Source organism: Pinus tabuliformis, chromosome 5_2, assembly GCF_031772625.1.
Source record: "Pinus tabuliformis cultivar Carrire ecotype Pingquan chromosome 5_2, CPIR1, whole genome shotgun sequence".
Classification (NCBI taxonomy): domain Eukaryota; kingdom Viridiplantae; phylum Streptophyta; class Pinopsida; order Pinales; family Pinaceae; genus Pinus; species Pinus tabuliformis.
Window position 1 is genome coordinate 895759863 of NC_142306.1, and position 27748 is coordinate 895787610.

Here is a 27748-nt window from a genome sequence, read left to right on the forward strand (position 1 = left end):
CTTCTGAAGGTTTTGGTGAAAATGCACTCAATCACTCTCAAATGCTAAAAACACAAATGATAATTTTTTTTTTTTACTTTTTGGACTTTTTATAAGCTTTTTAGGCCCATTAAAATATTATTTTTGGCCTTTAACTTTTGAAAATCCAAAATTTTAAGTGTTTTTACTATGTTTTTAAGTATTTACGATAATGTTTTAGCTTAAATGTGTAGAACACAAGTTATTTATGAAAATGAGTCATTTTGGTTATGAGTACATGTTTATCACTTTTTTTAACTCGTTAAAGCATACGAAAATGTGAAACCCTGGAGTTCTCTTTTATCCCTTTTCAGACTCCCTAAACATGAAAAGATCACCGAGTACTTGACTATTCGAACTAGTAAAAATAAATGAACAATCGTCTATTCAATATAAGTTTACCCCTTTTTCGGACTGAACTAGAGTGTTTACAAAAAAAGGTATATGTTGACTAATCATGGTCAATAGAGTTCTCTCCTTCATTATTTTACCCTTTTTCGGGCTTGAGATACTAAATATACGAAAAGGGACACTATGTAGTTTACTTATGTTTTTCTCGTGACTCCCTAAAAATGAAAAACACTAAGATTTACTTTCTCTAGGCTCGTTAAACTTTACATTGAAATAAATGAACGAGTCTTCTTTTTGTGGTTTTTCAAACTCTTTAAACATGAAAACAACATCAAGTTACCCCTTCGTTGGACTCATTAAACATAAACATTGTAGGATTCATTAATCATGACGAGACTGAACCACTTATTCCTAGGGTTTGTTAAAATAATCTGAAGGTCTCATCTGAAGGATGAGCTTATAGGACAAGCATATGTTATCCTCCTATAGCTTGCCAAAAATAAATAGGTACTTTCCAATAATGGTGGGATGAAATTGGGAAAGAACGTTTGTTTTTATATTACAAAAGGCAATATGTCACTCTTGAACATCACACTCCATCACTTTTGTGTCCGAGCTAGGAAATCCATTTGTCTTTCTGTTGACGATACCTCATTGAAATTCTTCAGTTGGTTTTGGGTATTATTTTTGAGTCAAATACTGCCAAGTCTGAATGGCGTGTCGCTGATATGTTTAAGAGAAGTCCAACCTCAGTCAAAATTACCTTTCAATTTATAGCCTTCAATCCCGTCAACCATCCCAAAGTCCTTCAGGGATTACTCCAAATTGTTGTTCTTCAAAACTTGACATGAGTTTTGTGTCATAGGCCCTCCTACGACAGATCTCTTCCTATCGACTTCAACTCACTACCTAGGTAGTTGATATACAAACCTTCTTCGATGCCTTGGAGCCTACATGCCTTAATGGCAGGTTTCTTGCCCTTGATAACAAGTTCTCATCATTGACCTTCTATTGAATGATTCTATGAGGGTTCGACTACATGACATCTTTTCACACTTCATAGATTGTACTAGAAGTACTTTGAGAACCATTTTCATTATTAGTGGTTCCTCTCACACTTTTTAATGGTTCACATCGTTGACTAGTAACCCAGTGGTTTCTACCATGTTCGGCTACGAGACATTCACTCACATGGTTAGATTCATACTACGGATCAAGAAATGTAGATCAAGACCCTAGATCTAGTTTCATCCATCTAGGCTTTGTGAAGTTATTAAATATTCATGATTATAAACATAGATCCATTAATGGATGCATCCATACTATGTCTTCTGTTGACATGGATCGTTAGATGTATTTTCGTACTGATTCTTTAAGACATTTATGCTATGAGTATGGAAATTCCTACCTAGCCGATGATTATATATTTCATTGTAACATTTGATTCATTGGCTCAGGTCTCCAACCACGCTCTCTAATATGAACCTTGGCATGATAAAGTGCTTCAGTCCTTGAACAAATTTTCTGACTTTTCACTTTAGGGGGGAAATCAGTTACATGTCATTTTGTCACATTAGGAAAATGACCATCAGTCTGTATCTTTTTCTATCCATCAAAGTGTTCCAAAGCATCCCCTTGCAAGGCTAGAACCTAAAGAATCCCAAATAGAATGAAATTTCTGGATTAAAAGGCCTAAAAACGCATTTTTGATTTCTTGTGCAGTTCCCTACCCAGTTCTTGTGCATACACAGACTTTACCATTAATGTCGATACAAAAGTGTGCTATGTCTTAAACTATGAACTGCGCACATGACTTAGGGCAAGTAAAAAATAAAAAGTAAAATATAGAAGCTTTGTTAGTCAAATTTTTCCCAACTAAAATCTTCGAATTGATGCTTACTCAAGCCTGATCCCTCTCATCATGGAGCTAATTCCCTCTCTTTTTGAATCCCCTATCCCACCATTTGTGGATCTCACCCCTCAGGAAGTGGATCCCAAATCTCCTCCCTTTGGCCTATAAATCAAACACGGGCTAGAGGGTTGGCGATCATGGGAAGAGGCTTATGACATCAAGGAAATCAGGTTGTAAGCTTGTTCTCCTTTGAATTCAATAAAAAATAATTGTATCATGTATATTCTGATATCATTTGTGAGACTTATTGATCACTCACATAGTTTATAACTGGTTATTTATTCAACTTATGATGTATGCTGAGTTAAGAACTTCATTTACCTTTGATTTGATATGCTAGATTATTTGATCTTTTTGTATGTTTCTGTCTATGCAGATTTATATTGAAGCATCTTGGCGAAGTTGTGGAAACCATTAGAAAGGCCTGTAAGGAATCAAAGAGAAGTTGTCTATGGAAAGCACTGAAAGGACTTCAATTGGAACTTTGTTAAATTCATAAGTGATTGTTCGCATATTACTTGTTTCAATCAGTCATAAGCTAAGGAAATGTAGCAAATATTTTCTTATTCTTTACTAGGTTTTGTTTGAGATCTAGGGAGATCCATCTTGTCTGCAAGAGGGATTAGCCTACCTAACAACATGAAATGGCTAACTAAAGAGTGATTGATTCAATAAGATACAATGCAAAAAAGTTGAATCTTTCTAGTGGGTTGACTGAGTTATGATATCGTCAGTGTGGTTGCTAACAATGTGATTGCAGGGTTTGGTGCTAATACCTTTACACAATATGTGTGATACATTTTATATGGCATATATATTATTGTATAAATCCTCGTGGTATTTTTATTCTTCTAATGTCAGTGTCTTTATGAGTATGCTACTATTTGAGGTGTTAGTAGGATGAATGAGGTTAATGATAGTATTTAATGTGTTGATATTTGAGGGAAGACTCTTTGTTTTTAGGAGTGAGTATGTTTGGTATGCTGCTATTGACGGTTGGAGTGTGAGGGCTTGAATTTTTTTGTGTGGAGCATGATTTTGTTATTGTTGTACTAAGAAAGGTTGTCATAGTCAGAGATGAGTTTGTATTGAGTTGTTGTTTAGCATAGTGTAATAATGAATCCAGTATGAAAATAGGATGAAATAAAGCTCATATTTGTGTTGATTTGAGGACACGGGCTCAATATGAAATATTGTGAAACAAGGTCGATGAGATGAGCTTGAAGGTTGGGACCTTTAGTGGTCGAGTGGTGGCTTGTGACTTTTGGGTGTAGCGAAATCCTTTAGGTGGAGGCCTGAGAACTTGGGAGTGGTTGTTGGATAAACCATTAGGTGTTGGGGCATCTAGGAGGTGGTGGCCTACAAAGTCGTGGGAGTGGTGGATTCTAGCAAGTGGTGTCTTGCAAAGTTCAGGAAGTGGTGGCTTTTGACAGGTTGTAGCATGAGGTTTGGGTTGCTCCTATGATTTGAAAGTTGTGGCTTGCACACTAGTGGTGGGTAGTGATATGATGTTTCAAAAATAATATTTAAATATTATTAAGAAGGAGATGAAGAATAAAAATAATCGATTGTGGCTTTTTCCATTTGGGTATCGACCTTACACCCAATGTTATGTGTGATTGTGCTTTGATGTGTTTCTGATCATTACTATTTATATGCTTATGGTTCAAGTTTATTCATAATTATTCTCATGTGTTATGATGCTAATGAATGAATGAATCAAGGTTTGAAATAAAAAGTAAAATTTGGTATAAGGACACAATATTGATTCAACTCTCCCCCCCCCTCCCACAATCTCATTATTGTTCACACTTCTAACAATTGGTATTAGAGAAGGGGATCTTGGCTATAGATTAATCACTAGAGAGTAGATCTAGGGAGTGTTGGGAAAATTTTGATTTGTTTTCAAAAGGATTCCTCTAAGAGTATCTATCCTCACTGTTGCAAATTTCAAGGTATGGTACGAAAAAATTAAATCTCAATTATTAGCTTGTGGATCTATCATTTGGGAGCTGGTACGTGAATCATGTGGTGGGGATCCACTCTCACCTAAGTGATGTAGCAGAATTCCCAAGTGACATGAATTATTTATGAGAATCTCCATAATGTGAACATGGAGAAGATTAATGATTTGAAATATGCCAAGGAGATTTGGGAAAAATTGCAGGTATTATATGGTAGCAATGGAGGATTTGAGAATAAGATTAAGAAGAAGAAAAATAATATGGTCCCTCAGAAGTAAGAATCTCAGTTGGAAGAGTCTCATCCCCCTAGTGAAAATGGTTCAAATGATCTTCGAGAACTAGAGGTGTTGTGACAGAATGGGTCTATAGGTATAAATAACAATGAGTTTCTTTTAATATATAATTTTGATGGTTCTGATGATAGTAATTTGAGTTGCCTAGTGAATATAAGAATGATGTTAAGATTGTTAGAGTTAAGTATGAGTATGCAATGGTTCTTATTAAAAAATTATCTATTGAATTTATTAAAATAATGGTTTCATGCAAAGATAAAGAGAGGCTTTTCCAGATATGTGATGAAAAAGAGAAGGAGCTCAAGGAGGATATTATCAATTTAAGGACCCAGTTGGTAGAATAAAAGAGAGATGAAGAGGTTATAAGTAGCCAATAAAGAGAGAAGGAGGTATGATTTGAATAGTTTGAACGTGAAGTTGTCACGTTGAGGAAGCACCTTGAAGAAAAAGAAAATTAGTTGAAAAAAGAAAATAATATGAAGGCCTTGGATAATTTTCTTGGTAGTAAAAGATCTCCCTTGATCAAATTTTGTATTGACTTTCAAAAGAGAGAGTCCACCTTACATGTAGGAAATATAAACAATGCATAACCCAAAATTCGTATACTAAACAATAGTAGCATCAAGAGTAGTAAAGGAGGAATGAAGCAACAAATCTAGAAACGACAGAGAATAAAACCTCAAGGAGCATCTAACTCTAGAATATCATTCATTCCTAGGGTTAAATATTGTGGAATATCTACCAAATTCCATAGGAATCAAAGCCCCTTTCTTCCTTTAATGGTTGATCTAGAATGTTATGCTTGCCACAATTATGGACATGTTGTAGCCAACTATAGGATAATAGTGTACAAATCTAGTTAGTAGAGCTTGCAACAATATGGGAAACTAAGGGGATCAATCATCATGTATACTTATGCATTTAATGGTTTTTTCTTCACATGTAACTTGTTTGGCCACAAAAAAGTTGATTGCAGATCTATACCATGGAGGAGAGACATGCTTCATGCAATGTAGAGATGTAACATGATGGGAAGAATATTTGATACTCCTACTACATATCTTGGCCATGTGGAGTGTTATACATGTCACAAATTTTCCCACATGATGAGAGATTGCATGTTGTTAATTTCTTCAAGGCAGATCTAGTGAAAGCAACAATAAATCCAGAGTAGGCTTGGCAGAAAGTCTGAGAGGAATGTATATGTCAAGAAGCAACCTACTACAGTGTGGGTAAATAAGAGTGAGCAACATTCTATGAAGCATAGAGAGATCAACCTTTTTGCAGTCTATTTTTTTATGATGCATATTCATAGAATATTGCCAAAGTTTGTGAGAGACTTGCATGGTCCCAGGGGGAACGCATGGTAGGATGATGAAGAAACTTGTACAAGTTGCAACAATAGTAGAAGTTTGGTATGATCACGAGCCTCATTGCATACTCAAGTCTATAGGATCAACTTTTCCATTGGAGGTATTATCATATTAGGGGGATCTATGCATGGTATTAGGGATTCATGGCTTATTTGTCATTCTTAGCTTGTTTTTCACTCATATGATTGTAGCAGGGCCATACATTATATCATGAGTGGAAAATGCATGGGAATCAACTCTCAAGGTACTCGTCATGACATATTTTATGTTAGCCATGTAAAGAACACATGTGTGCAATTTGTCAGCCCTATAACGTTGGTTCCTTTGTCATATGGATGATGGTGGAATAGTCCAAGTGTCATGCCTACATAAGTAAGAGAGTCATGATGATAGAGAAATTAATTGGTACAATCATTCATGTATTTTGGTTGGTGATAAGTATGCAAAGAGGTGTGTCAAGTTCAAATATGCATGAGCTATTAGGTATCAAAGTCTATTATTGCATATTCTTGACATGGCCTTATATCATTATTTTCATCCTTGAGGTGTTGGTTGAGTGGTTTATGCATGCAAGAAAAGGAGAGTCCTTTTCATGATCCTATCATAGAAGAGATTCATGAGAGTTGTAGTTGCAGCCATGCATATCATGATGTAACCCTATATCATGTTTAAAAGTACTTGTACTTGCATTGACATTGTTGTTATGAGTATTGAAGGCCTCTTGCATGTGTTAAGAAGCTAAATGTAGCAAGGATTATTAATGTACAATAGCTTGGAAGAAGTTTTTGCATCCCCCATTACATGTCCAAGGGGAGAACTTTGAACATGAAGATATCATGGTATTGGCTTGAGGTTTGTTGGTTTCTTGTTGGCATTAGATTCCTTGGTTCAAATGACTATCTTATAAGAAGTTGGTAGCTAATTTTTCCTCATCAGAAAAGCATGATGGAAAATTTTAGGGGATAATATTCATAGATGGGTTAATTTTCCATGCTTTTTCCAAAAAGAAATCTAATTTCCATTTTTTCTAAAAATGATTTGCCCAAATTTTAGATTATATTTTTTTTTTACATTAAAGATAACCAAAATTGTATAGACACTATAAATAAAATCATTAGAAATTTGAATATTTTTACTAATATATCTCAAAATATTTTACCATTTGCATATTAGGGACTAGTAAGATTTGCCAATGTTTTTAAAATTTAAGATAATTCTCCATCCATAAAATTTTCCCTGCAAAGAATTTGATATCAACCAGATCTATAGTATGAACATGATGAATTAATAGGTGGAAGCATTGTATCTTAGTGAAGAATGTCACCCTTTTCCATTGATTTTAAATGGGGAAAGTGATGACCATAAGTGAAGAAGATTCGAGTTAGTTAGTAGTGGTTGAAGATTAGTTTGTTGGAGTGGTTGTAGGTTGAAATCAATGCCAAAGGGGGATATTTTTGGTGAGATTAGTGGCAACATGTGGTTGGAATGGATGTCAAACGTAGGAGACAACTAGCCACTTGAATTTGGAATTAATTTTAACAAGATTGGATGGGATTGTGCTGATGTTATGGCGTGTTGCAGAGTTTCTAGAGGCTTGCACAAGTTATTAAGGAAGCGATGTCATAGCTGCAGTAGATATGGATCAGAGAAAAGTAAAATATCATGAGTTATGGAATCATCCTTTGCACATAGTTGTTCATAGAGTGGTGATTTTAGAAACCTCATTAGGTTCCCACTTTATCCCTACGATGATCATTCATGGGTGATAAATTTTTCCGAGCGATGATTCTTGTAGGTGAAGAAATGAAATACCACACACGCATACCTCAATATTTTCCCATGGAATTGGTCAAATGTTTAATTGACATGGTCTCCAATGGGCATGGGAGATCTTATTGAAATTGTAGTGTGAATGAAATTAATATTCAAGTAATGGTATATTGATCGATCTAATCATTATAGTTGATTTGGACCAAGAGGGTATTGAATTGCTCAATCTAAATCATTATGGAATGTAATTAGTACACATAGTAATGGTTGATCTGGTGTATTGGAACATTGTTTCATATATACTGAAGCATTGGTTCATGACAATGGTTGGAGAGTGTGTGAATGGAGTGGCGCTATAGATAATGTGTTTGGACAAGTTCAACATGTGTTTTCTAAAGAGTATATTGGATGCATCAAAGATAAAATGTGTGTAAATTAGAAGAGTGAATGAAGTGGAATTGTGTTGGAATGTAGAAAGACAAAGGTGAAATGTGTATGGAAAGCTGTGTGTTATTATTGTGTGCATGGAATGGTTGACCAAAGAGATATTGAGTCAATAATATAAAATGCACATACTTTGAAGGTATTGCTGGTCCATTGACTAAGTTTTGATATGGATTTTGTATCTACTAATAACATGATCGCAGGATTTGATGCTAATACCTTGAAAAAATATGTGTGGAAGAGTTTATATGCCCTATATCTTATTATATAAATCCTTGTAGTATTTGTGTGCTTTTGATGTTAGTATTTTTATGAGTATGATGCTATTTTAGGTCCTAGTAGGATGGTTAAGTTGAATGCTACTATGTAATATGATGATCTTTGAGGGTAGAGTATTAGTTGTTTGGAGTGAGTATGTTTGGTATGCTACTATTGAGAGTTGGAGTGTGAGGGTTTGCATTTTGTTGTGTAGAGCATGAGTTTGTTTCTATCATCGTAAGAGATTTTATCATAGTCAGAGAGTATTTTGTATTGAGTTGGTGTTGAGCATAGCATGACAATGACTCCATTATGAAAATAGGATGAAACGAGGCTCACAGTTGTGTTGATTTGAGGACATGGGCCCGGTATGAAATATTGTGAAACGACGTCCATGAGATGATATTGAAAGTTGCAACCTTTAGTGGGTGAGTGGTGGCTTGTGAATTCAGGGTGTAGAGGCATCCTTTAGGTAGAGGATCGAGAAATTGGGAGTGGTGTCTTCCATTCAGTGGTGGTTGGATAAAATATTAGGTGTTGGGGCATCTAGCAGGTGGTGGCCTGACAAGTTGTGGGAGTGGTGGCGTCTAGTAGGTGGTGGCATGCAAAGCTTGAGAAGTGGTGGCTTCCAACATGTTGTAGCATGAGGTGAGGGTTTCTTGTGTGATTTGTAAGTTGTGGCTTGCACACTCGTGATGGTTAGTGATATGATGGTGTAGACAAAATTTGAATATTAATAAGAAGAAGACAATGAAGACAAACCATCCACATTGGTTTCCACCTTACATCTAGTATCCCTATGTGTGATTGTGTTTTGATATGTTGCTGATCATGATTGTTTATATGCTTACTATTGGGACCTACTTTTGTACCCATTTTTCACCTACTATTTCCTTATTCATATCGACATTTACTCTCTTTCACCCCTTTTTTACCATGTTGTCACTATCAAACCACACTATTTTGAAAGTGGAGGTAGGATGTTTTACTTGGTGATATTTTCATGTGATTTTGATTAGTTTAAGTAGGTATTGATGGACGCATAGCCATTGGATTATTTTGACTAATCCCTATATGGACTTGTAGACTTTTAAAACATGTGGAAATGTAGCAGGTGCTCCAACACATTGATGGATAGCACATCAGGCAAACTTTTGTGGACTCACTATTCTATACCCAATTTGGCATCTCGATTCTGTACTCTATTTGGCAGTAGATGTTTGGTCAAATCTTTGGCATTCCAAAGTTGATCTCCTTATGCTAATAAGGAGTTGGTTTCATCAATTGTACTATGATCAGGATGAGTTCAACTGGGATCTGTTTGAAGTTCTTTGAGAATATTTCATACAACTTAATTTTAGTCTTGATGTTATATGTTTACTTTTTCTAGTTAATTAGTTACATCTTTTTTTCATCAACTGAAGTTTATATAAAGCCTGATGTTTTTGTATGTAAGCTAGTGGGAAGTATATTTAAGTAATATTTTTGCAAGCAACCATATGCTCAGGAGACATTGGAGACTGTGATGTATTTGTTAATTGAACTTATGTTTTTTTGAACCTTCATACATAATCTTGATTCAACAGCTAAATTCCTGTAAGTGTTATGATTTTTGGTTCTTAAAGCATTGGGTTAGTTTAGACTTTCTCTGAGAAGTGACAAGGGCCCACCACCACCTGGAAACAAGACCTGTAATTGACATAAATTGTAGGAAGTGTTTGATTGGGATTCATAGGATTAGATCTCTTTCTAAAAAGTCTTTCTAGATAGATCTCAAAATTTCCATTTTCTATTCTGTACTCAAGCACTTATTTTGTTTTCCTTGGATATGAAAGAATATCTTGTATATAAGTCTTTGTGAACCAAAAAGGATTGTACTGATTAGTGTTTTTGATGCATGAATGATATCTCTAACACATATTCATGGTTAAGAATATCTAAAAGAATTATTTCCAATTTGATAAATTCAAAGGATGATAATTGTGTCATAAGTTCCAGTTGGAGTCGTCTTTGTAATCTTGAATCATGTAAATTTCTCATTAGTAGATAAATCATGTAGCATTGTATTTTACATGATAATAACCAGAAGTAATAATACAATACATTAGTTGTTGATAAACACTGTAGTATAGCTCTGGATCTGTTAACGTTGTAGTAAGGTTGAGTTGAAAACTGTAGGTTAATGCTCTTTCATAGAACAAACTTATTGAGTTTATTTTAAGTGATTTTAAATTAGAATAAACTTTGATCTTTAAAGTCTTTTAAACCTGAGCTTGTCAATAAAGCCAATGTAATAACATCGATTTGGAACTCTATCACTTAGTTTCTTTTAAATTTTATAGGGTCGAATGCACAAACTATGACAGATTAAAAAATCAATTTGAAATTCTCTTTAGTTTGTCTTTTATGCCCCGGGGATTGGAATTAGTCTTGTTTGGATTGGGATCTCCATTTACTTGGATTTGAATTAGTCTTGCCTGGATTTGGATTTCTATTACTTAGAATAAGATTGATATCGTTTTGAATAGTAATCAGTTTTGTTTGATGTGAGATTTCTATTACTTCAATTAAGAGTAATATTGTTTGAATAGTAAACCTTATTGTTTGGATTGAGATTTCCATTATTTAGATCGATATTAAAATGTTTGAATAGTAGTTTGTCTTGTTGAAGGTTTCCATTGAAGTCGCTTGAATGGTAATTTGTATTGTTTAGGTCGTCATAAGTGTTGCTTAGACAATAGTTAGAATTAGTCTCGTTTGAACAATAGTTAGAAATGTTTGAATAATGGTTGTTAGTGTGAAGTAGTGATTGATATTTTGCAGTGAATTATTTTATTTTCACAATGGTTTGAACTATTTATGCAACAATTTATATTTCTTATAGAACTGATCTGTACTGTTTGTGCCAATACTTGAATGTTGTGCAATAGTATTCAAAGAATTTACACAATTCTTTTAAGTTAGGATGTTTGCTTGATTCATTTCTGAAGTAAGTCTATGAGTTAGACATATTAGAGTTAATGTAGAATCATAATTAAAGTTTTGATAGAATAATTATTTAACGAGAGAATAATATGTTTCTTCACTTCAACTTACGAAAAGTATAGATTAAACAATTTGTACTCAATTTTGTACTAAACTATTTGGAACCTGATCGAAATGCAGTGTAACTCAAAGATTAGGAACCTCGGTCGATAATTTAATTTTGGGGAATTAAACAAAAAATAAAACTCCTAACCTTTTTGGCACCATTTCCGGGGAGTTGCAAACGGTTCAGGTAACAATCTCTTTAAAATTCATGAGTGTTTAATATTTTGTAGGACGATCAGAGGGCAGAGAGTGTATGGTAAGACATGAGTGAAGAGCCATGCATCCACTATGGTGGGGTTGCTCCAAAGTCTGGTTGTCTTTGGTGAATCTTTGTAGTATTTTATTTTCTTATGTGTAAAAGTAAAGGTAGGCTTAGGGATAGCAAAGGTAGATTTATTTCAAGCACAAAATCATTTTCAGGAATATTTGGTCCCACAAAAACACCCCCAACTAATTTAGCTAATCGTTACGTAGGTATCAGAGAGGAGGGAGAAAGCTCCACCAACAAAGTGGCATAAAAAAAAGAGACACTGCATCAAAAGAGGTTGAACAACCCCAAAGCATAATACAAAAAACACAAATTTTCTTCGGAACTGTTGTAGGTACAAAATTGGTGCCAGCTACAACAATGCACTCTCCAGTAGCAGGACCTCGCAAAGACTTAGGGTCTGGTTACATTAGGCTCAACCCAGCTGAATCTTCTTCTAGCCAGACCATTGTACTAAAGCCTACTTTTGAACCTGCAGTAAGAATGGCTAACAATGGTGGAGGGGAGGAAAACAGAAACAATGGGGAAAATCACCCTAGAGATAACAACAAAACACACACCTTGTTTGGAGGGAGTAATGATCAGAGGTTGGACTAAGAGGAGGTCCTGAGGAGCAGGAAGATGATATTGAATCGACTTCTACATTTCCTATTTTGGACATTACCAGAAATATCACTATGAAGAACATACCCTTGGTAGCTCTTCCGTGTTTTCATGGTATGTCCTCCGAATACCTTGACGCGCTTTTATTTGAATTTGATATTTTTTGCAAGAGTTATAATTATTATTATGATGCACACAATCTTAAATTATTCCTTGCCACCTTAAAAGACTCAACCCTGAGATGGTTCATGAGCCTGGGAGAGCACACTATTTACTCTTGGAATGACATGAAATCTATCTTCCTTAAGAAATATCAAGACTACTATAAAAGTATAGATGTTAATGATATATTTAGGATGCAACATATGGAGGATGAAAGTTTGGAGTAATATCTAGAAATGTTCCTTTATAGCTATCATAAGTCATGAGTGGGTAGCTTTGATGAAAGAACCTTTTGGACTGTCTTTCTAAAGGGGTTAAGGGAAGAGTGCATTGAAACACTTAATCTCCTAAGTTTCGGTGAAATTTATAAAAAACATTTTGCCGAAATAATTGAATTATGTCAAACCTATTATAGAATTCAAGCTAAGGTAGGCAAAAGAATCTCGGACAATTCAAGGGATTATGTGCCTAAAAATTAAAAATGTGTACAAAATGTTGTCACTAGGGTTGAGTTGGGAAACCTTATAGAAAATTTCAAAAAATATATCTTAAACACCATTAGTGACTAGCTTGATACTCTAAATATGCTTTGGAAATTTCCTATCTAAATGTAGGCATAAGCATGCTGAAAGGGAATGTCCCATTAATATGGTTGAGGTGTGTGGGATTTTCACACGAGAGCATACCACTAATCAATGCCCATCCCTTCCTAGACTACAAGACATTTACAAAGGAGGGGTTGAAACTAATGATTTTCCACAAGAAAATAGGAAGCCATCATGGGGAGGGCCAAATAAAAATATTTATCAAGAACCTAATTTACAAGGATTTACCCAAAATCAGTCATGGAACAACTCTCAACCATCTTACGCCTCATGGCCCCCATAACCACCTCAAAATTCACCCTGGAACCAGGGATGGAGAGGAAATTTTTATGGGAATGTATTTCAACCTCAAAACCAACCATCTCCCAGTATCAATTCCCATATAACATGCTATATACACCTAATATGCCTCCATTTCAGCAAGGATATAGCTCAACTTATTATCAACAACCTTCATTATCATTGCCTCCTCAAGTACAACAACTGTTACCCCTACCTTCAAATTCTAATCTACCCTCACAACAGGTACAACAATAATTTAATCCACCTCGACCAACTCCACTGCCTACACAAAAATTACTAATCCTAATAATAGGCCTCCACAACGTGTACAAAGTATGGAATTACAACCTTTCCCTACATATGTCATTACTGCTTTTCCTGTTAATGAAATTCAACTAAGATAAAAAACGACAATTAATAAAGAAAAATAAGTTGTAATTATTCAAGAGGAGGATCCTCAAGTGGAACCTGAGGATAAAACTCACCAACAACCAGAAAATTAAAAAGAGAGTGAACTAGAAGAACCAAGGGAGCCTCCTTACCCAGAAAGATTGCTTGTCAAGAAAACTTAAGCTCCCATGGAATATGAATTAAGGAATTTCTGCATAAAAATACCTTTGCTACAAGTTATTAAGGACATTCATATCTACACCAAGATAATTAACAACCTATGCATAAAAAATTCAGGAAGGAAGAAAAACAAAAATTAGAATGGTAAAATAATAAACCAAATGACATAAATGATATCTAGTTTGCCATTAAAAATATTGATCTAGGAAACCCTATAGTCACAATAGAAATAAATAGAAATATTCTACCAAATACCCTTGTAGACTTAGGAGCAGCCATTAATGCCATAATGGTTGAAACCATGACATTACTACAACTACAAGGAGTCAGGCCTACACCCATAGTGTTGGAGCTGGTAGATAAGTCCATCGTTAAACCTGTGGGGATCCTAGAAGACATAGTGGTAACAATAACTTCTTGGGAATATCCAGTTGATTTCATTGTAATTTCTCCAATGACTTCTAAAATTGGACATCCAGTAGTCTTAGTTCGACCCTGGTTGGCCACCCTGATGCTGTCATTGGGTGCAGAAATAGGGAAATGATTAGTTCTAATGATTTCAAAATCAGGCATTAACTATTTTTCCACCTACCCAAATGGCCACTGAAGTACCTCTTTGGCTAAAGAACCCCTATGGATTTTAAGACTGCATGCTTCCCCTATTAACTCTAGAAAAATCTCGGAGACTTCAGGAACAATTAGAAGAACTTGTTTTGTAGCAATTTTTTTTTATATTAATTGCATTAATTATCATGTCTCTTTTAATGGTTATCATCATGTTTTCAGCAATGAATTTAAGGAAACTTGTCACCTTGTTGTGTTTGCATCATTTACTATGGAATCCTTAGAAGGAAACAATGAAGTAAATACCTAACCAATTGAAAGTAGTGCTAGAAAAACATTGTATATTGGTACATAATTAAGTACATAATAGAAACAATAGGTATTGAGTATGATTCAAAAGTAGTCTGGATCATTTTCTTGGGATTATTTGGACATTAAAGGTATTCCTCTGGACACTTGTGTACATCACCTTTATACAAATGATGAAGTTAGACATGTTATGCAACCAAAAAGATGAATGAACACAACCCTAAAAGAAATTGTTAAGGATGAATTGCAGAAACTGTAAAGTGCAGATTTCATTTACACTATTTCCGACAGCAAATGGGTATCACCCTTGGTGGTAGTCCCAAAGAAAAATGGGAAATGGTGAATCTGTGTGGACTATAGATAGCTGAATAAGGCTACCATGTGGGACTACTTTCCTTTACCTTTTATTGATCAGGTACTCGATACATTATCATAGAAAAGGTCCTTCTCTTTCTTGGATGGATATAGTGGTTACAATCATATTCAAATAGCCCCAGAAGATCAAGAAAATACTACTTTTACCTGCCCATAGGGAACCTATGCCTACCAAGTTCTTCCTTTTCTCTTATGCAATGCCCCAGCTACCTTTTAGCAAGCTGCTTTAGCTATCTTTTCTGATCAGATACATGATTGTGTAGAAGTCTATATGGACGACTTCACGGTTGGGGATGACTTTCAACAAGCTTTGGAAAATTTGGAAAATGTATTGATTCATTGCCAAGAGGCTAGGTTGGCCCTCAGTAGTATTAAATGAAAAATGATGAAAACTAGGGGAATTGTTTTGGGACACCACATGTCACATGAAGGGATAAAATTTAACTCGAGAAAAATAGAGGTAATATCACACATTCCAATTCCTACATCACAAAAAGAGGTAAGAAGTTTGTTGGGAAATGTGGGGTACTATAGGAGATTTATTGAAAAGTTTACTAAAATTGCAACACCTATGCTTAAATTTATTACTAAAGATGTTGATTTTTTTGGGGATACTGATTGTCAAAATTCTTTTCAGGAATTGGAGGGAAAATTGACCACTGCTCCGGTATTGAGAGGACGAAACTCGTCTCTACCTTTTTACGTTTTCACTAATGCATCAGACATTTCACTTGGAGCTATGTTGGGTCAAAGGGAGGATCACATTCCTTATGTTGTTTACTTTGTTAGCAAGAACTTTTCACCTACAGAGATAAATTATACAGTCACTAAAAAGGAATTACTAGCAGTTGTTCATGCCATTAACAAATTTAGGTAATATATTATTGGTTATGAGAATTTCGTCCATACTGATAATTTTGCCAATAAATTTCTTAAGAATAAGCCTATTACTAATGGAATAATTACGATATGGTTACTTTTGTTACAATAATTTAACATCACTATGATTGATACGCTTGGACGAGACAATTTGATCCCGAATGAACATTGCCAAAGATAGAGCTTCAGTACCAATTCCAGATGATTTTTCAAATGAATATTTGTTCGTTGTTTCAACATTCAATCCCTAGGTTACTGACATGGCTAACTACATGGTGACAGGGAGGTTTCCACAAAATCTTTCCACCAAGGAAAAATAGAACATTGTGCAACGAAGTGCCAATTATTCTTGGATAGATGGGGACCTGTTACGCATGGGATCTGATTTAATTATGAGAAGATGTTTGCAACAAGACAATATATTTTATGTCCGGAAGGCTTGCCACACTTAGCCTTGTGGTGGGCACTTTGCTGATAAAAGGACAATGTATAAGGTCCTACATGTGGGCTATTATTGGCCCACTCTTTTCAAAGATGCTAAAAGGTTCGTTTCAAGTTGTGATGCCTATCAAAGAATGGGAAGGCCAATTCCAGCGGATGACATGCCTCTCCAAAAGTAGATATTAGTGGAACATTTTGAGAATTGGGTGTTGGATTTTGTAGGACCCATCTCTCCCATGTCCAAGAAGAAGAGGTACATATCGGTTTGTACTGACTACGTGACAAAGTGCGTAGAAGCCAAGGCATTATATTCTGCTTTTGAGAAATTTGTAGTAGATTGTTATGAAACCAACTCACCAAAAGATAGAAATGATAGATCAACACCTTAGAATTTAGCCTCTTTGATGGGGCGACCTCCTTTACATTACACAAATGAACAATTATTAGATGATAGAAATGACAAGACCTCCTTTCTATATATAGGAGTCTAAGGGGTCATAATATAATCAGAGCCGACATAACAATAATAATGTAAGGGCACAATAATAACAATAGTGGGCTTCTATGGGGCACAATAATAGCAATATGGGGACTACATGGGCACAACAATATAATAAGGTGGTTGTACTAATAACAATAATGGGTTACACTAGTAGTATAGGGGCCTATCATGCCCCTCTCCTTCAAAACGTGTTGTCCTCAACCCTCGAATAGTTCTGGATGCTTCTATATAAAATGATGGTCCTCCCATGTAGAATATCAGTAGGTAAGTTCTTCCACTTGATGAGATACTCTGAAATTGATCTATTTCGTAGCTTTTGATTTCTTAGTTCTATGACTGCTTTAGGTTCCAATATGATTTTTCCTTCCTTGTCAAGTTCTCGCAATACTGTTTGAACTAGGACCTTCTGCAACTTTTGAATGAGTTCCCACTCCTTTGGGCATATGGATATATGTAAGGCCTGATGTTTGGAGGAACAATTCGTGGAATAAAATGAATAGCATGATCATGATCATGAATAGGTGGGAGGCCTTTGGGAGTCTCAAATACCTTGGAATGATTGTCCAAAAACGTTTTGGAGATCTAGAGAAATACATGATTTCGATGTGGGATCCTCTAGTGAACATAATTGTGAAATTACACCTCATTGTTCTTTATTTAGAAGCTTTGTCATGCTATTAGAGTCAATTATCTTTCCAGGTTTTCCTTCGATACCCCTCAATTCAACTTCCTTTCCTTCCCAAAAATATTTCAAGAAAAGTTCTTGAAAATTAAAAGCTATCATACCCAAAGATTGTAGCCATTGAACTCTTAGTAAAACATCAGCACCACCCATTGGAATGGAAAGAATTGGGCTATTCAATACATATTCTCCCATGGATAGCTTGATATTATGGCATTTTCCTGAGAAATTTATGGTTCCTCCACTTGCAACCATCACTTGACACTCCAGTGCTAGATATAGGAAGTAATTCAATTCCTTTGCTATCTTACAATCAATAAAATTATGGGCACTGCGTGAATCAATCAACACTCTTACATTTTTCTTCTTGATATGTCTTTCTATCTTGATAGTTTGAGGAGTGGTAATTTCTTCCAATGCATTACAAGATATGGTCAGATTGATTTCTTGAGACTCGATGTGATCTTTCAATTCTTGAACATTTTTCTTCTTGATATGTCCTTCTATATTGATAGTTTGAGGAGTGGTAATTCCATCCAATGCATTACAAGATATGGTCAGATTCATTTCTTATTTCTCGATGTGATCTTTCACTTCTTGAACCTTTTTCTTCTTGATATGTCCTTCTATCTTGAGAGTTTTAGGAGTGGTAATTTTTTTCCAATGCTTTACAAGATATGGTCGGATTCATTTCTTGTTTCTCTAGGGTTGGTTCCTGGTGTATATACTCTTCTTTTGATGTTTCTTGATCCTTTTCTTCCTCCTCTCCATAATCCATCTAAAATTATTTCTTCTCAGCACACTTATGACCTTTAATCTATCTGTTATCACAATTGTAACAAAGCCCTTTTTCTCTTTTTTCTTCCAATTGTTGTGGTGTAACCCTTGTAGGTTGTGGAAGGCTAGGAGAAATAACACTTCCATCTTTATAGTTGTGAGGGGTAGTCTTCCTTGTTGCCATAATTTTTCTTTCCACTTTGTAACAAATCCATTTTTCTCTTTTTTCTTCCAATTGTTGTGGTGTTTCTCTAAAGAAGGTGTTGCTCTTTGTATCCTCATAATGTGTTATCATTTCCTCCATGAAAATTTACCACATAACAAGTTGTTTATGAGAACAAAGCCCTTTATACCATAAAAATTGATCCGGTTCTAAATATGAAGATGCAATACATACCTTTTGTAATAGTGGTACACCATGTAGATCAAAATATTGCTCCATCTGTAGTATCCAATCTACTGGATCATTTCCATGAAACTTCCTCATATTTCCTTTTCTTTATTTCAGGAGCTCGATCTTGAAATGATTGTAACTCTGTACTTTCAGATCTCAAAGTTCTGAAATTGTCTCCTACAGTAGCCCTCTGAGTCCTCTTTTTAAACCCACAAGTCTGATGAGAATTTGATTCTCCAAGAAAGAGTTATGCCCAATCTCCTAAGATGACTTGATTATATAACGTTTCAGTAAAGTGAACTTGTACGACGTGCCATGTGTCACTGTTTCGACCTTAGGATTTGAAAACGATGCATATAAATCTACAGTCCATCTCTTTCTATAACTTATGAAATTTCAATTTGTTGCTCAGAGAGAAAGTTATGATGATTTTCCCAAGGTGACCTATTTGGAATGTAATTCAGGGGTCTGCAAAAATCCTAATGTCCTCAGATTATATCTCTGCAAATATAGAGAGGTAGGATCTGAAATTCGAAGCTGAGATTTAGAAAGATTTCGTCTCAAATGGGTTTTTTTGAGCTTCTGAAACTTCGTAGCAAAATAGTTATAGTGACAATTCCACGATGACCTGTTTTAGATGAAATTCTGGAGCTTGCAAAAACCCTAACTTCCTCCTATCATATCTACGAAAATATAGCAAGACAAGATTTGGAATTTAGACGTGTGGTTCAACAATATTTCTTCCCAAATGGGTTTTTGCTTTAGCTTTTGAAACGTCGCAGAAAACAAATTATAGCGAAAATACCATGATGACCTGTTTGGAGCATCGAAACCCTAGAATCCAAAGCTCTGATACCAAATGTTATGAAACCAACTCACCGAAAGATAGAAAAGATAGATCAACACCTTAGAATTCAGCCTCTTCGAGGGGGCAACCTCCTTTACATTACACAAATGAACAATTCTTAGATGATCCAAATGAAAAGACCTCCTTTCTATATATAGGAGTCTAAGGGGTCATAATCTAACGAGAGCCAACATAACAATAATAATGTAAGGGCACAATAATAACAATAGTGGGCTTCTATGGGGCACAATAATAACAATATGGGGACTACATGGCCATAAAAATATAATAAGGGGGTTGTACTAATAGAAATAAGGGGTTACACTAGTAGTATAGGGGCCTAACATAGATTTCCTCTTTAAAGACATATTCACTTGATTTGGGGTACCTAGATAGATTGTTACCGATCAGGGAATTCCATTTACATCCAAACTAGTGAAGGCTATAACTGAATAATATCATATCAAACACCGGAAGTCTACTCCATACCACCCTCAGGAAAATGAAAAAGGTTGAATCCGCCAATAAAGTCTTGGAATCTATCCTCAGCAAGACAATTTAGTTTCACCATGGTGACTGGGTCGACAAGCTACCCGAGGCATTATCGACTTATCGAATAACTTGGAGGAATGTGACAGGACACACTCCTTACGAGTTAGTATATGGGAAACAAGTACTACTTCCCATTGAGTTTTAGGTAAAAAAATGTTAGACAACTACTTAATTGGGGATGAATCTGAATGAAGCCTAGGAGCAAAGGTTATTTCAGTTCAATGAGCTTGACGAAATTATACAAGATGCATTTCAATGGACTATGTTAGTACAAGATTAGAGAGCACGGTGGCATGAAAAGTACATTAAGAAGGAGGTATTTCAACCAATAGATTGGGTGTTATTATATGATAGTAAATTTAAACACTTTAAAGGGAAATTTTAGACCAGGTGGTTGGGACCTTATGAAGTGGAAGAAGTCTTTGATAATGGTTCTGTTAGAATAAAACTATTGATGCTAATCAGACCATATTTTTGGTGAATGGCCATAGATTGAAGATATACCACCGACCTCTCTCTCGCCACAAATTTCTGTAGGAGGCAATACGAGAACCAGAAATGGAGTTGGTTCAAAAGAAGGATCCAAATCCTATTGGTTCTTCAAACTGATTGTATTTATATATGCATATTTATATTTGTGTACATAGTATAAAATAACAATGATTTGACCCTTTTATTTTCCGCATAGCTCACATAGATTAAAGGGGAAATCTGTCAAGGGTAAGTTTATTCCTTTAGCCATGCTTGACAAATTACTTATTGAAAAGGATCATTGGAGACCTCTTTGAACATTTCAGACTCCTAAAAAGTGAATGTTTCAAACAAGGACTGATCCAAGCTCGTAAATATTCTGGAACAGTGGTAGTTAGGAATCTGTTGAGTACAACATTATTCTTTTCTGAGATAAACATAATAAGTATAGAAAAGAAACCCCCTTGGAGTCTACTTTAGGTTTTTTAGAATCTCTAAAGAGGAATACCTTGAGTAGAGGCTAAATCAGGCTCAATAAATCTATGAGGTAGCAGTTGCTAGGGATCTGTTGAGTATAAAATTATGCTTTTCTGATCTCAGCAGAATAAGTACGAAAAGAAGCCCTCTGGAGTCTTATTTTTTTCATTTCATACTCTCTAAAAATGAAATGCCCCATGAAGTAATCATTTCAGTCCTGGTTAAAATCCATGGAATGATGATCTAGATTATGTGTAGTAACCAGAAGCCAAAGTATTTAGCGGGGCTACATCAGATACTCAAAAAGAATTTTGTTGTTTTTCAGTTCAATTCAGAGATTCTGTACTTAAAATTGGTATTATGATGAAGTAGGCATGTATACTAAATGGGTTTTCACTAGAATTCATAATTAAGTACAAAATAAGTTCACAAAGAGAAGCTTTCGCTCATCAGCACCAAAATTAATATGAATTATAGAGTATCATTATTTTGAAATGATTATGGTGTTCTGAGTTAATTTTTCATCATGAAGCCAGTCATGAAGATCATGCTTCGCCAAAGGTTGGAATCAATACTGCTATTATTGATCTTGAGTTCTGGAATATTAATAAAAACTCAAACCAAGGTATAGGAACATTTTTATTGTTTAGCATATATTGAAAGTGTATGCATAATAGGCTAAGTAATAATCTGCCTCCATTACTTGTTATGATTTACCCATTCTCCCACATTTAGATTGATGTCTTGTCCCCATTACCTTTTCTTTCATTTTTAGTTGTGCAACCACATGTTGATCCCCAATTCATCATTATTATAACCAATCCCTACCGCCATTAGAGCTGCCAACTTGTTCCACTACTTTGTCTCTTCTCCCTGCCTCGTACGGGCTACACGTCAAACACTAGTTCATCATTACCACCACACATGCACATTGTCATTCAAATTTCACAAGCATTATTTCCTAAGTTAATTTAAGGTCGTAGGAGCCGACATGGTGATGCAGGAGCATTCAGACTTAGCCAGCAATGTGATTGTATGTTCACATGTTGTGGCTAACATGAGATGAATTTCATTGACCTGAGTGGTCAAAATCAGTTTTAATAGAGAGAGTTGGATCTCTCAAATTTATCTATTACTTCAATTATGGTAATAATTAAATCATTGTATTATTTTTAGAATAGGAGATAAATTGTAAGAATAGGTGTGTATCAAAGCTTGAGAGTAGGGATTTAATAGCTGAGCTGATAAAAAAAGAGATTGAGTCATCAATACAGTCAGGACATGATTTGATACATAAAAGAGAAAAAATATGTCATGATAGAGATTAGATGGAATAGAAGAGGGAGTAAGCGAAAGATTGAGAGAGAGACAGGGTTTGCGAGGAAACAAAGGTCAAAAAAATTGTTGTAATCGAGCCGAGAGGGCTAAGACTCTATAATTTCTATATTATTGAATAATTGATTAAGTGTGGTGTTGCATGTTATTCCTGGTGCAGAGTTTCTCTTGAATCTGCGTATCTGCGTTTTGTACCCTAATCGAGTATTATTTCCACTTATGTGTTTATTGTTAATTACAGTCAATTAGCGTTCAGGGTTAATACTGAGATTAGGCACTAAATCTTATTAAACACATTTATTAAAGGTTTTGTATTAAACATGTGGGTAGTATTGGAAAGCAGTAAGTGGTATATCACGTGGAAAATAAATGAGAAATGGTATTTCTCCAAATTGTGAAATTAACCTAAGCTAGTGACACGTCGCACGGGAAAACCACTTTTCTCATGTGCTCTCAACCTGATATCTGTCGTGCAAGAATTCACGCGAGATGGTGCGATAATCGTTGGAACAAAAGGGATAGATCGATAGTGGAGATCGTTCGGCTAGTTGGCACGTGATACGATGCGATATTCATCGGATTTGAAGAAGCTAGATCAATGGTGGAGATTAAAGCGCTCAGGGAGTAAGAAGTCAAAGTAGGACCGATGGTTATTGGTTAGCTTAGCTGGACCCTCGGGAGGAAATACACATACATAATCTTATTAACGCGCAGCTGATTGGTTTTTAAGTGAACCATTAGTTTAATTTTAGACTACCACTTCAATTTTGGTAACCTTCCACATCATTTGGTATCAGAGCCCAAGGATTAAGTTTTCTACAGTAAACATGCCACCTAGGAGAGGAGTTGGCATAGGTCGGGGGAGACTTGTAGCAAATGCAGCTCTGCTGGAAGAGATTTAAAATTTTCACACAAGGATGGAGACAATGGAAACTACTCAAAGGAGAGCACCTAATGAAGGAGATTCTAGTGCTATAGAGGAATCTTATGAGGAAGAAGAATAGGATGAAAGTGAAGCTACCGAAGTTCTCAAGATATTGGCTAAAGCAAGTGGAAGACCAAAGGTGGAAATACCTTTGTATGACGTGAATCTCAATGTAGAAGAGTTGATGGACTGGATCAATTCATTGGACAAGTATTTCAACTATGAGGAGGTTGATGACAAAAAGAAGGTGAAATTTGCAGTTACCAGATTGAAGGGTCATGCAACTATTTGGTGGGATGAACTACAAACATCTAGAGAAAGAAATGGGAAGCCCAAGATCGAACAATGGGATAAAATGGTGAGTAGGTTGAAAGGTAAATTCATGCCAAAATAGTATCAATTAAATATTTTAAGACAGTTATAGAATTTGAGACAAGAAGGAATGATTGTCAAAGAATATACACAAGAGTTTTATAAGTTGAGCATTAGAGCAGGACATGCATAGGATGATGTAGAAAAGGTAGCTAGGTACATCAATGGCTTGAGATATGATATACAGGATGAAATCAACTTGTTGAGTCTGAAGACAATTGAATATGCCTATCAAGCAACTTTGAAAGCAGAGGAGAAGATGCTGAGAAAACAAAACCAGAGGAACAAAGGGAAAATTTTGGCAAGAGGTAGAGGAACTACCGGATCAAGATTTTAGCGCCCTCAGGGAGAAGCAGGAGGTTCAAGTAGTAAATCACCATAGAGAGGAGACTTTAGTAGAGGGATATTTTCACCTAGAGGAAGAGGCCGAGGAAGAGAAATTTGATGTTATACATGTGGAAAATGGGGACATGGATCATGGGACTATCCTCATAATAAAGCAACAAATCAACTGAATGTGAATGTGGTTGAGGCAAAGGAAGAAAAAATGTCAAATTGTAAATAAGGAAGAATCACCCGAAGTAGGAGAATCTTTGTTATTGAAAAGGGCATTGCTCAAAGCAGAGAAAGAGACAGGAGAACTAGCTCAGAGAAAGAGTTTATTTAGAACTACATGCAAGTCCAAAGGAAAATGTTGTAAAGTGATAATTGACAGTGGAAGCACCGATAACATTGTTTCTACATAAATGGTGGAAAGTTAGGATTAGTAAAAAAAATACACCCTACTCCTTACAAAGTATCATGGTTGCAAAAATGACATCAGCTTATTGTGACAGAACAATGCAAAATAGAAATCCAGATTAGTACTTATAAGGATGTGGTATTATGTGATATTATTCCAATGGATGTATGACATGTATTGCTAGGAAGACCTTCGCAGTTTGATAGAAAATACATTCATGATGGTAGAAGAAACACCTATACCTTGGAGAAGGATAGAGTGAAGCATACACTGCTGCCATTAAAAGGTGAAGCAAACAAAAGAACAACTGGAAATAGTGTTATGCTGATGAGTAGAAAGGAGTTGTTTCAAGAAGTTGGAAAAGGTGAAGAAATGAATTTTTTTGTCATAGGGAGACCTAAGGTAATTTTGACTTCTACAAACTTGGGTGATTTACCTAAAGAAATCAAAACTCTGTTGAATGATTTTGCTGATATTATTGTGGATGAGCTTCGAAATGCATTGCCACCAATTAGGAGTATTAGTCATCATATTGACCTAATACCTGGAGCAAGTTAGCCAAATAAAGCAACAGACAGGTTAGCTCCTCAAGCAAATGCAGAAATTGGGAGAAAAGTGCAAGAACTGACAGATAAGGGATTAATCAGAGAGAATATTAGTTCATGTGTTGTACCAATAGTACTCAGTCGAAAGAAAGGAGGTGAATGGCACATGTGTACTGATTGCAGAGCCATAAACAAGATTACTATCATAGAAGGAGATGAATGGAAGAATGCATTTAAAACAATATGAGTGGTTAGTGAGGCTTTTTGGGGTCACTAATGCACCCAACACATTCATGAGATTGATGAATGAAGTCTTGAAGGAATATGCAGGCAAGTTTGACATTGTTTATCTTGATGATATTCTAGTTTTCAGTAGAAGCAAAGAAGAACATCTGGAGCATCTTAAGTTGGTTTTAAGAACTCTGCAGGAAGAGAAACTTCTGAAAAAATTGAAGAAATGTAGTTTCATGAAAGAAGAATTAATCTATTTGGGATTTGTAGTTTCTAAAGAAGGTTTGAAAATGGATCCAGAGAAAGCCCAAGCAATTTGGAATTGGCCTATTCCAAGAAACATATTTGAGGTAAGAAGCTTTCATGGTCTTGCAAGTTTTTATAGAAAATTTATCAGAAGTTTTAGTTAGATTTGTGCACCAATTATTGAAACAATCAAAAATACTAATCAGCCATTAAAGTGGACAGAAGCATCAGACTGAAATTTTAAGTTGTTGAAGAAGAAAATTACAGAAAAACCAGTTTTAGCTTTGCTTGATTTTGAAACTGATGCTAGTGGAGTTGCAATTGGAGCAGTTTTGAGTCAGGAATAGAGACCAATAGCATACTTTAGTGAGAAACTGAATGAAGCTAAGAAGAAATATTCTTCTTATGATAAAGAATTTTATGCTATTGTGCAAGCTTTAAAAAAATGGAGACATTATTTACTACCAATGGAGTTTGTATTGTATTCTGATAATCATGCATTGCAGTTTATAAAAATCAACCAAAATTGAATAAAAAACATGCGAAGTGGGTATAATTTTTACAGAGTTTTGCTTTTTTTATAAAACATACAAGTGGTATGTTGAACAAAGTTGCTGATGCTTTAAGCAGGGTAAATTTCATTGTGCAAGAATTAAGAGTTAGTGTTTTAGGGTTTGAAGAAATGGTTGATATGTATAAAGATGACGCATAATTAAAATATATTTATACAATTGTACAAAATCTGACAATTCATAATAGAATCCAGTGGTTAGATTATCTTATCCAAGGAGGTTTACTGTTTAAAGGTAACAAACTGTGTATTCCCAAATGTTCTATGAGGGAAAACATAATCAAGGAGAAACAAAGTGGAATGTTATCTGGGCACTTTATACAAGACAAAACCTTTGCTCAGGTAAATTATTTTTACTACTGGCCAAAGATGCAAAATAATGTTAAGAAATTTGTTAAGAAGTGCAGGATATGTCATCATACTAAGGGGAGAAGCCAAAATACAGGATTGTACCAGCCATTACACTTACCAGACTGACAATGGGATGCAGTTAGTATGGATTTTCTTTTGGGATTACCTAGAACCCAAAGAGTAAATGATTCCATTTATGTTGTGGTAGATAGATTTTCTAAAATGGCACATTTCATTGCATGTAAAAAGACTAGTGATGCAACACATATTTCTAATCTATTTTTTTCAGAAGTTGTAAGGTTGGATGGATTTCCTATAAGTATTATGTCTGATAGGGATACAAAGTTCGTTGGGCATTTCTGGAGAACTCTTTGGAAGAAACTAGGTGCCAACTTTAGTTTCATTTCTGCATATCACCCTCAAACAAATGGACAGACCGAAGTGGTAAACATAAGCTTGGGAAACATATTGAGAAGTTTAGTGTATCAAAATCCTAAGCAGTGGGATTTAGCACTTGTTCAAGCTGAGTTTGCTTATAATGAAACTCCAAACTGAAGTATTAGGATGAGTCCATTTCAGATTGTTTTTGGAATGAATCCAAGAGGTGTGTATGAGCTTAGAAATTTGGGCAAACATGAGACAAGAAGTGCAAAGGATGAATAGTTTGCAAAACAGATGCAGAGACTACAAGAAGATGTCAAAGACAGATTGTAGGAAAGTAGTGGAAAATACAAACATAGAGTTGATATGAGGAGGAAAGAAAAATAATTCCAAGTGGGAGATCTAGTGATGGTGTACTTGAGGAAAGAAATATTTCTTGTTGGGACTTATAATAAACTAAATTTGAAAAAGATAGGGCCATGTAGAATTGTGAGGAAGTTTTTAACCAATGCTTATGAAATTGAGTTGCCATAAGGGATTGGAATATGTTGGGTCGCTATAATACTAGTGATGACCCCATTACTATTGTAGTTATACCCCTTATTTATATTTTTGTGCCCCTATTACCCCCATATTGTTATTTCTGTGCCCCATAGAATCTCTCTATTGTTATTTTTGTGGCGTTATATTATTATTGTTAGGTCGGCTGGATTATATTGTGACTCCTTAGACTCCTATATATAGAAATGAGGTTTTGTCATTTGTATCATCCAAGAATTGTTCATTTATGTAATGTAAAGGAGGTTGCCCCCTCGA